Below are 13,577 nucleotides of genomic sequence, written 5' to 3'. Positions count from 1 at the left end.
CATGGTCATTATTTCCAATTTCGATTTAACATTAAACATTTCTGCCTGCAATTTCTCATTATTAGGTTGTTCTGCACAATGTTTTTCCAACTGTTGCAACTTTGCTCAGAAACCATGATGACTGAACAAGCTAAGTACGTAGTTCATTATTTTGGTCTCATATATATGCTTTACGGTTATCGGCAATCCTTCAATGCAACAAGCTAAAAATCAAAGCAAAAATGGCAATCACTTTGGCAGCTTATTAATATGTAGAAGAATTTGATATTGTTATGAATCAAACCAGACAACCTGTTTGCAATATTCTTTATTAGAAAAGAGATAAAGGCCCACTCCGCCTCGTGCACACAGTTCCCTTCATCGTCTCAGATCTAACCAGGCTTTTACATTAGATGAGACGATCTCTCCACTTGGTCACATACCATCCCTCCACTTGGTCACATACCATCCCTCCACTTGGTCACATACCATCCCTCCACTTGGTCACACACCATCCCTCCACTTGGTCACATACCATCCCTCCACTTGGTCACATACCATCCCTCCACTTGGTCACATACCATCCCTCCACTTGGTCACATACCATCCCTCCACTTGGTCACATACCACCCCTCCACTTGGTCACACACCATCCCTCCACTTGGTCACATACCATCCCTCCACTTGGTCACATACCATCCCTCCACTTGGTCACACACCATCCCTCCACTTGGTCACATACCATCCCTCCACTTGGTCACATACCATCCCTCCACTTGGTCACACACCATCCCTCCACTTGGTCACATACCATCCCTCCACTTGGTCACACACCATCCCTCCACTTGGTCACATACCAAAAATGAACAGCCTGGGTGCTCTCAGTGCGCAGTGGTATTTATTGAAAGAATTAATTCCGCACAAGGCACCGGTGCCTTTTTCGGAAATTAATTCATCAAAAAAATTCCAACTCACCACAGAAAGCAGTCAGGGTGATGATTTTTGGTATGTGATCAAGTGGATGGATGGTCTTATCCCATGCCAAAGCCTGGTTAGATCTGAGACGGTGAAGGGAACTGCTTTCACGAGGCGGAGCGCCCGGCCTTTAAACTCATCAGAAGAATAAGTACTTTTGATTATGAACAGGCTCAGCACTGTGTCATTGTGTTCAACGTTTACAGTCTGTACTGTGTGTAGAGACTCCCAAAATAAAAAGCACACATCAAAGCAAAGCAAAAAACATGTGGTTTTATTGACAGTATGTGGTAAGTATATTCTACAGTTCTTTAAGACGGCGTTTGTGTTGTTTTTTCGTGTTGTGCGCCTTGAGTCGCCTGTTGGTGAGATATGTGCGCGTTATAAAAAAAAAATATATATTCGTATTAATCATTCCATTTAGATCAGAACATTTTGGAATCAATGCAATTATTTATGGTGTGTTTATGTGTGATTCTACACAATAATAATCCAAAGTCAGATGTGAATGTGTACTGATTTGTGTTCAGTATTTTTGATCACTGCCCTATTCTGATCATGTGTTTGCTAAAATGGAAAGTGTAGTTTTCATATATTATCACTCTTTGCATTTTTGCTTGTTTTTTGTTTGCTTGCTTGTTCATTATATATATATATATATATATATATATACACATATAACAACATGTACCTATTTATAAGACCTTAGTTGATTTGAATACATGTATATGTGTGCACACAAGGAGGGAAAAAGCGGGGAAACATGAGAGAATACTGGTCATGCCCGGACATTAACTGGTTCAGAAAAAGTTATAATATCTTTGATACCAATTCTGATTTTGGTAAGGTCAGCTGGATAGAATCAGAATTCCGATCTCCGCCAGATGAAATTAGAATTCTTATTCTATCCCGTGAACTTCTGGCTGAAGTCGGAATTCTGATTCTATCCAGCTAGATTCCGATCTCAGCCCGCGGTTGTTCCTAGGGTTTTATTTCTGCCTCTTTAGCTGCAGGAAGGCTGAGCTATTTTTAGCACCCAACCTTCACCCCACAGCAGAGATAACACAACAGCTTGGTGCCAACCATGATAAGTTCCATCTCCCAGCATAGCGCAGAAGCATTTGGGTGCAGTGGAATCCCCTTTTTAAGACCCCCCAATTTAAGACTCCCTCCCTTTTAAGACCCTGTTTTCTCAGATTTTTTGTTCATAATCTCTGTAATTTTACCCATATTAAGACTCCCTCCTTTTTAAGACCGGATTTTCTCAGATTTTTGGAGGTCTTAAAAGGGGGTTCCACTGTATAACAAGCAAGTGAGCGTAACTGTGTGCTGGCTGCAGCTGTTGGTATCCAAATGATTCCCTCCGCCCTGGCTATTTTTAACTTGCACCTTCCATAACTAAAATGCAAGCCAGGAACAGCTGTGGTTAACCATGACATACATAATCAAATGATGTGCTGAAAGATTTTGTGATCAAAAGGACAGTTGTCAAACAGCCTTCATGACAAATAGGCTGTACTGAATGAACTACAGTGAATATGGAAAGAACACAACACCAAATTGCATGGACTACAAAATCAAAGACACTTTATGCTGATAGTCAATGTGTGTGTATATATGTGTGTTTTTGCGTTTACGTAAGCATACGCGAGTTATCTGTACTAGTCAACAGTTTTCATTTGAGATGCTTGTTGTGATTTATTTTTGAATGTTTTTACAGGTCTGATTTTACATTTTTGAATGTTTTGTTGTTAATTTTCGGTTTTAAATTATGATAATGTATGCACAAGGACACCCCTTCCGCTTTTTTCATAAACACAAGGTCCCCCGAAAGCGGCATATGGCTGCATAAATGGCGGGGTAAAAACGGTCATACACGTAAAAACCCAATTGTGCAAAAACATGAGTGCACGTGGGAGTTTTAGCCCATGAACGAAGAAGATAAACACAAGGAATTACATATGCATGTATGCAGAGATGTGAACAAAGACAATCACAATATACCACTTGCTAACAATGAGAAAATACAAAAGAGTAAATTACATATAGGGCAGTTCAATTAACATTAGTCTGTTCAGCTAATTTTCCTTTTAATGTGTCTTCTTGGCAGAAAGTCAAATTTAACACCATAAATTTACTAAGTAGATGTCGATAATCAGATGTACAATTTCTCCATTACGTTATCTGTAATTCCAGTATCTTGTGTTGGGCTGGGTCATCTTGTGTCATTCAATATTTTAAAGCAATACTATGCATGGTGAAATCCGCAGTGACGGGCGCTGTGGCGGGGTGGTAAGACGTCGGCCTCTTAATCGGAAGGTCGAGGGTTCGAATCCCAGCCGCGGCCGCCTGGTGAGTTAAGTGTGGAGATTTTTCCGATCTCCAAGGTCAACTTATGTGCAGACCTGCTGGTGGCTTATCCGCCTTCGTGTGTACACGCAAGCACAAGACCAAGTGCGCATGGAAAAGATCCTGTAATCCATGTCAGAGTTCGGTGGGTTATAGAAACACGAAAATACCAAGCATGCTTCCTCCGAAATCGGCGTATGGCTGCCTGGTCATACACGTAAAATTCCACTTGTTCAAAAACACGAGTGTACGTGGGAGTTTCAGCCCACGAACGCAGAAGAAGAAGAAGAAGAAATCCACAGTCCTTCCCCTGTAAACGATTTGACTATTGATTGAAAATCTGACCAGGCTTTTTACATGGAATAAGGCCACTTGGTCACAAACCAAGAATCAACGGCCAGAATCATTTCTGTGCAGAATTGTTTGATGAATTAATTTCTTAAAGAGTACTAGCTTCAATCAATGAAACTTATTCATACAGATAATCTAAATAATAAAGTGACTGTAGTGAGATGAACAAAGGTGAAAAACAAAACAATTGTGTACTCACCAACACAAGGGCAGCACAATAATACCAATTTTCCATTATAAAAGCTTCATCAGGAAACAGACAAAAACAAAGGACACCAATTTTGTAGTCCATGCAATTTGGTGGTGTTGTCCTTTGTTTTTGGACTGGGTGGCCGAGTGGTAACGCACTTGCGCTCGGAAGCGAGAGGTTGCGAGTTCGACCCTGGGTCAGGACGTTAGCAGTTTTCTCCCCCCTTTCCTAACCTAGGTGGTGGGTTCAAGTGCTAGTCTTTCGGATGAGACGAAAAACCGAGGTCCCTTCGTGTACACTACATTGGGGTGTGCACGTTAAAGATCCCACGATTGACAAAAGGGTCTTTCCTGGCAAAATTGTATTGGCATAGATAAAAATGTCCACCAAAATACCCGTGTGACTTGGAATAATAGGCCGTGAAAAGTAGGATATGCGCCGAAATGGCTGCGATCTGCTGGCCGATGTGAATGCGTGATGTATTGTGTGAAAAAATTCCATCTCACACGGCATAAATAAATCCCTGCGCCTTGAATATGTGCGCAATATAAATTGCATAAAATAAAAATAAAAAATAAAAAAATAAATCCCTGCGCTTAGAACTGTACCCACGGAATACGCGCGATCGAAGCCTCATATTGATTGATTGATTGATCCTGATAAAGATTTTATAATCGAAAATTCTTATTATTGTGCTGTCCTATCGGTGAGTTCAGAATTTTTTGTTTTTCAACTTCATACAGATAATTCCAACTGCGCATGGAACAATCAGGATGTTGATTTTTGGTACATGTCCAAGTGGAGGGACGTTTTTTTAAAACCCTGGACAGATCTAAGATGCAGGGGTGGGACTAATCCGCGAATTTCCGCGGACACAACTTACGTATTCTGCTGGAGTAATCTATTTTTCCGCGTCCCATTTCATCCCAGTATCTATAACTTGTTGACTGAATGATATGGAGAGAAGTGAAGATGGAACAGAACACTGGAGGCTTGAGAGTTAAATTGTGCTGACTGAAAACTCCTGATAACTAATAGTCATTTTGAGCTTCAATGCATTGGGGCGTCACTTGGATCATAATAGTACTATTGCCAGTAATGGAGTAAGTATGCACCAGAACAATGTTACCATTGTGTGAAAGTGTGTTTTTTGTTTGGTTGGGTGTTGTTTTTTTGTGGATTTTTTTGGGGGGAGTGAGAAGAAATTGTCTTATTTACTTGATCCAAACGAGTTGAATTTTAGTCTCAGAATGCAACAGATTGCACAGATTTTAATGTACCATTAAAAAAAAATCTGGGGAGCATGCCCCAGAACCCCCCTAGAGAAAAGGGATTTCCTCTTTTTTCATCACAAGAGAGTCCCACCCCTGAAGATGTGAAGCCAAATCATTCACAGGGAAAAGACTGTGGCTTTGAAATCTACCATTCCAGACAGTGGTGTGTAAGAAGTTGCCCTAAAAACGGATTTATTTATTTATAAATATTTTGATTTACACATAATGATAAATGGCCAGTACATGTACCTCTTTTAATGATTTTGATATAGTGTTCAACTGCTAGGATCTTTTGCTGTGTAATAAATTTTATCTGCGGCTTTTGTGTGCTTTGGAAGATACAAGTAGAAAACTTGCATTTTGTGTACATGTCGTGCATGTGGTCTCATGCTATTATTTTTCAATGTGTCTTTATGTTATCTGTGACCTCTGTGTGTTGTGGGATAGCAAAGCGCTGAACTTGTATTTTTGTGCAAATGTGTCTTATTGCCCTTAAGGAACTGTACGCAGTTTGATAGTAATGCTATGCGAAGAATATTTAATAAATGTGTGTTGATCGAGGTATTTTACTCCTGTGTTGTCTACTTGTTATTTTTATCGTATTGTTAATTTGGTCATCTAAATACAGTTATCTTCATTATTGGCAGTGACTGGATCCATCACCTTTATTTCACTTACCAAAAGTCTTCTTTTCCACATCCTTATTTCTCTGCACCCCGCATGTCGTATGAGGGGACTAACGGATTCTGTTTCTCCTTTAACCCTTGTTAAGTGGTTCTTGTATAGAATATAGTCAATGTTTGTAAAGATTTTAGTCAAGCAGTATGTAAGAAATGTTTAGTCCTTTGTACTGGAAACTTGCATTCTCCCAGTAAGGTCATATATTGTACTACGTTGCAAGCCCCTGGAGCAATTTTTTGATTAGTGCTTTTGTGAACAAGAAACACTTAACAAGTGGCTCTATCCCATCTCCCCCCTTTCCCCTATCCCATCTCCCCCTTTCCCCGTCGCGATATAACCTTCGTGGTTAAAAACGACGTTAAACACCAAATAAAGAAAGAAAGAAAGATTATTGGCAGAGTTACTTTCTGTGTTGCTCCATATTTTCACTATGTTTGGTCTTCTTTCTGTACATGTTCAAAATATATATTGGTTTAAACAATATTTTATTTAATTTAAACATGATACAATAATAAAATGGAAAGCAATAGGGTCATGAACTCAAGCAACAGTTTATATTATGTGCCCTAAAAAGTATGATATATTAAATGTGTAGTAAACTAATTTGAAGATAGGCTTTCCCATTGCAGATGCGTGTTTGTTTGTTCAAATCAATCAAATCAAATTAAGTTTATTATCTCACATGGAGAAATGTCAGTGGTGATGCATGTAACATACAGACAAACGAAAGACTACAACATTAATATTATATTTAAATATATGTACTAATTAATAACATTGTTCTCAACTAACCGCCTCTCTGCATACAAATCTCACGCTGTTAAGATTTCAGACAGATATGTAAAAGTCATACACAAAAAATACCATTCAATTCCGTTTCAAAATCACAAACTACCACAAATCCAAAAACAAAGAGACTGCCAAAATTCAGAATCAAAAAGTCCCAACAAATTACCTTTCTTGTTTTTTTATTCACATACTACCACATCGGAAATGTGCTGTTAAGATGAAAAAGATTCCTTAACACCAACACAGTCATTGAATCTCTCAACAACAAAACAACAGCAGGAGAACTTTCCCCTCATATTTATTCTGTATCTGTAGGGTACGTCGCTAGCATCCAGATTGCTGGCTTTGGCGCGACGGGTGGGTGTGCGCAGCGACGTCGTCTAGCGGCGGCTGGTGGTTAGCGCCGACTTGAATGCCTCAGTAGAGGTTGAGTGGACAACTATGTTGTCCAGGTGATTCCACTCTATTGTGGATCGTGGGAAGAACGACTGTCTGTATTGTTCGGTGTTGCAGCGTGGTACAGCGAAACACCTGGGTTGTTTTTTTATGTAATTGTCTATGGGGTTGCTACCAACTTAGTCTGCTGTTTGTCTTCTGGGTGGAATTCTGTGTTTGATTAAGAAATGAATTCTGTTGCGACAAATTCAAATACTATTTTGCTAATCAAAATATTTTTGATGTGAAATTATTAAGCTAATTACTTGCCAAGATCTGTAAATTTTTAAACATGGATTAATTGTATGTTTCAGAGTGTAGTCTTGATGTTTGATCCATTTGTTTGTGTGTATTAGTGTGACGTTCTCTGTGATTGTTATTGTGATATCTGTATATATCAAATTGATTTGAAAACGACGTTAAACACCAAATAAAGAAAGAAAGAAAGAATCAAATTGATTAAATCAAGTGATTTGATTTTATAATTTTTGAGCCAATCATTTTGTTTAGCTGTCAATGTGTGTTGTTTTTGTATCCAAATATGCATACATTATTTGTTTGTGTTTTTTTGTTTGCCAGTTACAAGTTTACATCTTTCGAAATAAACCTGATGATTAAAACAGTGTCAGTACAATAGTTATATGGATGAAAGATGATAAAAGACTACTGTTTGAAATGCTTAAATTGGTATGTTTCTATGTGGAATCCTACTGCTTATTCTAAGACAGGTTAAATGCACTTGATGGCTTTATCGCATAAGTGATTAAGTTTTGGGCATGCATCCAAAAGGATTCTTTTCAATGCACGATTTTCCTTTACAGACATTACACTTGTGTTTCAGACATATCAAAACTGACTGGTAGGAAAACTTCTTATTGCAGAAGTTGCACAGCACTGATTGCTTCCGTTTTTGGCTCACGTAAGTGTAGCCTATGCGATCGTAACTTTGTCTGTGCGTGCGTGCGTATGTGCGTGCGTGCGTGTGTATGTCTGTGGTAGAAACTCTAACATTTGAAGACGTCACATTACATTGACGTCACATTATGACGTAAGAGGGTTAGACGTCACGCGAAGGAAGTATTGAAAGTCTCGGTCATTATTATTTTGAGCGGGCCGAGACTAGTTGGCAGTCGTGTCCCTGTAAGTAGGCTACATGCAGACAGACAGATCTAGATCTAGTGTCTCGCTTTCTTGCACAGTTTCACCTATGCTCTTTCTGTGTGTGTGTGTGTGTGTGTGTGTATGTGTGACGGAGTGATTGAATTTGTGTTACTGTTTGTCGATTTCTTACGTGAGCCTTGATGGCTTCGCCTCTTGTTACTATGGGGAAGACTGTGTTTGTCTGTCTGTTGTGCACTCGTTTCTTCTGCAAGTGTACAGTCACCATAGGGAAGTGTGTTGTGTCTTTCTCCCTTTCTTTCTTTCCTTGCTTACAATTAAAACATCTAAAAGAAAAATAAAGAGACACATTATTTCACCAGTTTTTGTGCTAAAAGATTTATTTGTTCACTTCAAAAACACCATATCACAATGAAGATGGTGGTAAGGGTCAGCTTACAACAATAAACAAGAAAAGCAAACGCTCGATCGAGTCACTTTCGCAGTTCTGAATATTATATGAGGCATCAGATGGACAGGAAGAAATTGCTATTCACAACACAATGAGTCACGTTCACATAAAATTTGAGCCCGGTCACTTTTATAGTTTCCGAGAAAAGCCCAACGTTAAGTTGTGTGTTGCCGAACAGAAAAGGCTAGTTATCTCCCTTGTTTTTCTGATAACGTTCGTAAAAGGCTACAGATGTAAATACTTTGATGTAAAGAATAATCCTACAAAGTTTCAATCACATCCGATGAACTTTGTCAAAGATATAAAATGTCTAATTTTTCCTTTGACGCTGACCTGTGACCTTGAAAAAGGTCAAAGGTCAACGAAACCATCGTTAAAGTGTAGAGGTCATTGGAGGTCACGACTAAACAAAATATGAGCCCGATCGCTTTGATAGTTTCCGAGAAAAGTCCAACGTTAAGGTGGTGTCTACGGCCGGCCGGCCGGATGGCCGGCCGGCCGGACAGACTAACACTGACCGATTACATAGAGTCACTTTTTCTCAAGTGACTCAAAAATGTAAATGAAATGCACATGTGTACTTTTAACATTTTCTCGCAAACCAGGCAAACACACACTCAATCTGTTCAAACATGTTTTAGTCCCACAGTAATTATTAATATGAATAGCAAATCTTTTCAACAGGCAAAACATCAATATCATTCCCTGCCTTTAGTGTTATACATAAAATCTCAGGACAAATGATTTGACACATTTGAGTGTCACCCGTGTGTGTCTCCAACTTATTCCTTTTCTTTCATTCCCTCCTGAAGTCCCTCTAAAAAAACATGATAAAATTATGTCAAAGATTTAGCTATTGTTTCTCTCCCTTCTTTTCTTTATGTTGTTGTTTTATATGTCAAATGAGACTTTCCCATTTAGCTTGAAATACAGTCACATAAACTTAAGTCTTGTGAGGTTTAACCCTCATACAAATTTGGACTGCTCTCACTGGGGAAATCAATCAATCAATCAATATGAGGCTTATATCGCGCGTATTCCGTGGGTACAGTTCTAAGCGCAGGGATTTTTAAAACAAATTTTTTAATGCAATTTATATCGCGCACATATTCAAGGCGCAGGGATTTATTTATGCCGTGTGAGATGGAATTTGTTTACACAATACATCACGCATTCACATCGGCCAGCAGATCGCAGCCATTTCGGCGCATATCCTACTTTTCACGGCCTATTATTCCAAGTCACACGGTTATTTTGGTGGAAATTTTTATCTATGCCAATACAATTTTGCCAGGAAAGACCCTTTTGTCAATCGTGGGATCTTTAACGTGCACACCCCAATGTAGTGTACACGAAGGGACCTCGGTTTTTCGTCTCATCCGAAAGACTAGCACTTGAACCCACCACCTAGGTTAGGAAAGGGGGGAGAAAATTGCGGCCTGACCCAGGCCTGAACACGCAACCTCTCGCTTCCGAGCGCAAGTGCGTTACCACTCGGCCACCCAGTTTAACCCTCATACAAATTTGGACTGCTCTCACTGGGGAAATCAATCAATCAATCAATATGAGGCTTATATCGCGCGTATTCCGTGGGTACAGTTCTAAGCGCAGGGATTTTTTTTATTTTTTTTTAATGCAATTTATATTGCGCACATATTCAAGGCGCAGGGATTTATTTATGCCGTGTGAGATGGAATTTGTTTACACAATACATCACGCATTCACATCGGCCAGCAGATCGCAGCCATTTCAGCGCATATCCTACTTTTCACGGCCTATTATTCCAAGTCACACGGGTATTTTGGTGGACATTTTTATCTATGCCAATACAATTTTGCCAGGAAAGACCCTTTTGTCAATCGTGGGATCTTTAACGTGCACACCCCAATGTAGTGTACACGAAGGGACCTCGGTTTTTCGTCTCATCCGAAAGACTAGCACTTGAACCCACCACCTAGGTTAGGAAAGGGGGGAGAAAATTGCTAACGCCCTGACCCAGGGTCGAACTCGCAATCTCTCGCTTCCGAGCGCAAGTGCGTTACCACTCGGCCACCCAGTCCACGAGCTGCCAGATAGTTAAGGTGCAACCCACTTCTTTGTGGTCTTTTTCCTGCATGCATTTATTCATGTTTCAAAGCCCTGAGACTTTCGCTGTGAACTTGGGATCTTTATCATGCACATGCGTGCACACGGGGGTGTTCAGACACCAAAGAGAGTCTGCACAATTTTGACTTGTGGAAAATAAATCGTTGCTGAACGTGGGTCAAGCCCACGCTGATGGCAACAACTGGTTTCAAGCCAGCGCTGCTACCGAGAGCTATCTTTGATTATAGGGAATGATGTAACCAGCTAATACTAAAGCCATGTCCTGTATCCAAGGGGTATTTGTTGAGATCAAATTCAATAGCCTGAAAAAGCAACAACATACCAACAAAGCAAGTCTTAACTTCTGGATCATCACTCTCTCTCTCTCTCTCTTTATTATAAACAGCATACATTTTCCTTGGTAAAAATCATAACCGCATCTCCTTTCAATGTTCCACCACTTTTCCTGAGTCCATGTATACATTACAGTACAGTAGAACCCTCCTTTCAAGACCCTCAATTTAAGACCCCCAATTTTTAAGACCCTCCCTTTTCTTCTTCTTCTGCGTTCGTGGGCTGAAACTCCCACGTACACTCGTGTTTTTTGCACGAGTGGAATTTTACGTGTATGACCGTTTTTTACCCCGCCATTTAGGCAGCCATACGCCGTTTTCGGAGGAAGCATGCTGGGTATTTTCGTGTTCCTATAACCTACCGAACTCTGACATGGATTACAGGATCTTTTTTGTGCGCACTTGGTCTTGTGCTTGCGTGTACACACGGGGGGTGTTCGGACACCGAGGAGAGTCTGCACACAAAATTGACTGAGAAATAAATCTCTCGCCGAACGTGGGGACGAACTCACGCTGACAGCGGCCAACTGAATACAAATCCAGCGCGCTACCGACTGAGCTACATCCCCGCCCCACACCCTCCCTTTTAAGACACAATGGTTTCTAAGATTTGCTATTCATAAGCTTTGAAAATGTACCCCCACTTTACGACTCCCTCGTTCTTAAGACCTGATTTTCTCAGATTGTTTTAGGTCTCAAAAGGGGGGTTCCACTGTAGCTTCCAGTTTAGCAATTCACAAAAATATTAAAGCACATGTACATGAAAACACCTTGGCTCTTGCCAGCAGTCATTCTTTTTGAATACAAATCATGCTCAGCTCAAAACCGTAACAATATTCTTGTTCACAAACAAAGAAGAGATTCACCAAGCTGGCTCTTAACCCTTTCACTGCCACAGTATAACAGCATTTTCAACACGTGGTAGCAACTTTAGCAACTTATCCGAACGGTCTATGGGAAAAACTGTGTTTAGAACCCCTACAAGTTGTTGGACAGTGGTTACCTCCCATTTAGTTTTCAGAAAATGTCCTGAAATGTTGTTGACACAAATCCCACGTATGATTATGGGCGTACGACAAACTGAAAATGACCACGTATTACATACGGGGTGGGCAGTGAAGGGGTTAATTTCTTTCACAGCATTTTCCAACACACAAAAATGTCTATGTTCAGGCACAATTGCTGACTATCAATTCTGAGCTCAAAATAGCTTGAAAATGATTTAACTTATAGCATTGCACTCGGCATATATGCATGAATTTTCGTTGAGAATGTGCTATCTCTAACTGAGTTTTATCCTACATACGTGAGAGAGACACTCGTGAGATAATAATCGTTCAAATCACACGTGTGTATATCATGTAAATGAGGTCATGTCAAGCAAGTCTGGCAGGGACCTGGTTTTTTTGCACCGCTTATGATGACAAAGTCACCGAGACAAACGTCATAATAGAAAAAGAATTGCGCTCGCTAATTACCCTCGATGAATTTTTAAAACTAACACGCCACGCCACACTTTCAGAGTGACGTTTCTTTGCTTTAACGTAATAGATTGCACGAGGCTTTAGAAGAGATCGAGGTTCCAAAACAAGCGTCTTAAATTTAGCTGCCTCGAAAGTCTCTAACCTCTACTCTTGCACCCCAATCCTGTAGCCTAACAAATAAATGATTTAACCCTTAACCCTACCCTTCACACTATACGCACACAACAGACCAGTTCACCATTGCAGTCTAAATGTTATGTGTGGGTCCACCGTGTTGTCAGGGACATCCCAACAGACATATTTACAATATCATCAAACAGGAATAATGACACTGAGAGCATCCAGTAGATAGCACATGCATTGCACTGGTTGTAAATTCATAGCAAAAACTTTCTCGGGGTGGAATATTTTGTACTGTTTCACATACAGTACGTACATGTAGTACCTTTGAAGTGAGACACCTGCGCTGACAGGCCATACACCTTTACAATACAATATTTAAAGGACAACTTCTGTTATCCCTGTATCCATGTTTGATCTTCCCACAGGTGTCCTTTCATCACAGGTACCAGTGTATTCTTGTCATGTACATTGTCAAGTTTCAACACATGTATGTATCCGACTCAATGCTTGAGCACCCCCCCCCCCCCCCATCCCAACAGGCTTGCCAACTCTCAGTGCAAAAAGTAGCTGTATTATTTTTCAGTCTGCATTGTGAAAATCGATATTTGGGGTATCATAATAGAGGATCTCCAGAAATCAAATCAACTTATTATCTCCCATGGAGAAGTAACTGTCCAGTTTGTATGGGTTGTGAAAGGGGGAATACTCTTGCTTAAACAAACTTTCCATGTGTTTCAGACACACCCCTCCCAAGTCAGGGGTGGGACTCTTGTGATGAAAAACGAGGAAATCCCTTTTTTCCCCCGAATTTTTTTTAAATGGTACATTAAAATCTGTGCAATCTGGTGCATTCTGAGACTAAAATTCAATTTGTTTGGATCAGGTAAAAACGACATTCTCCTCACTCCCCCCCCCCCCCCCCCCCCCCAAAAAAAAAAA

The sequence above is a fragment of the Littorina saxatilis genome, linkage group LG9 (assembly GCF_037325665.1).
Source record: "Littorina saxatilis isolate snail1 linkage group LG9, US_GU_Lsax_2.0, whole genome shotgun sequence".
NCBI classification, from domain to species: Eukaryota; Metazoa; Mollusca; class Gastropoda; order Littorinimorpha; family Littorinidae; genus Littorina; species Littorina saxatilis.
The sequence above is the reverse complement of the archived record's forward strand: the minus strand, read 5'-3'. Positions refer to the sequence as shown.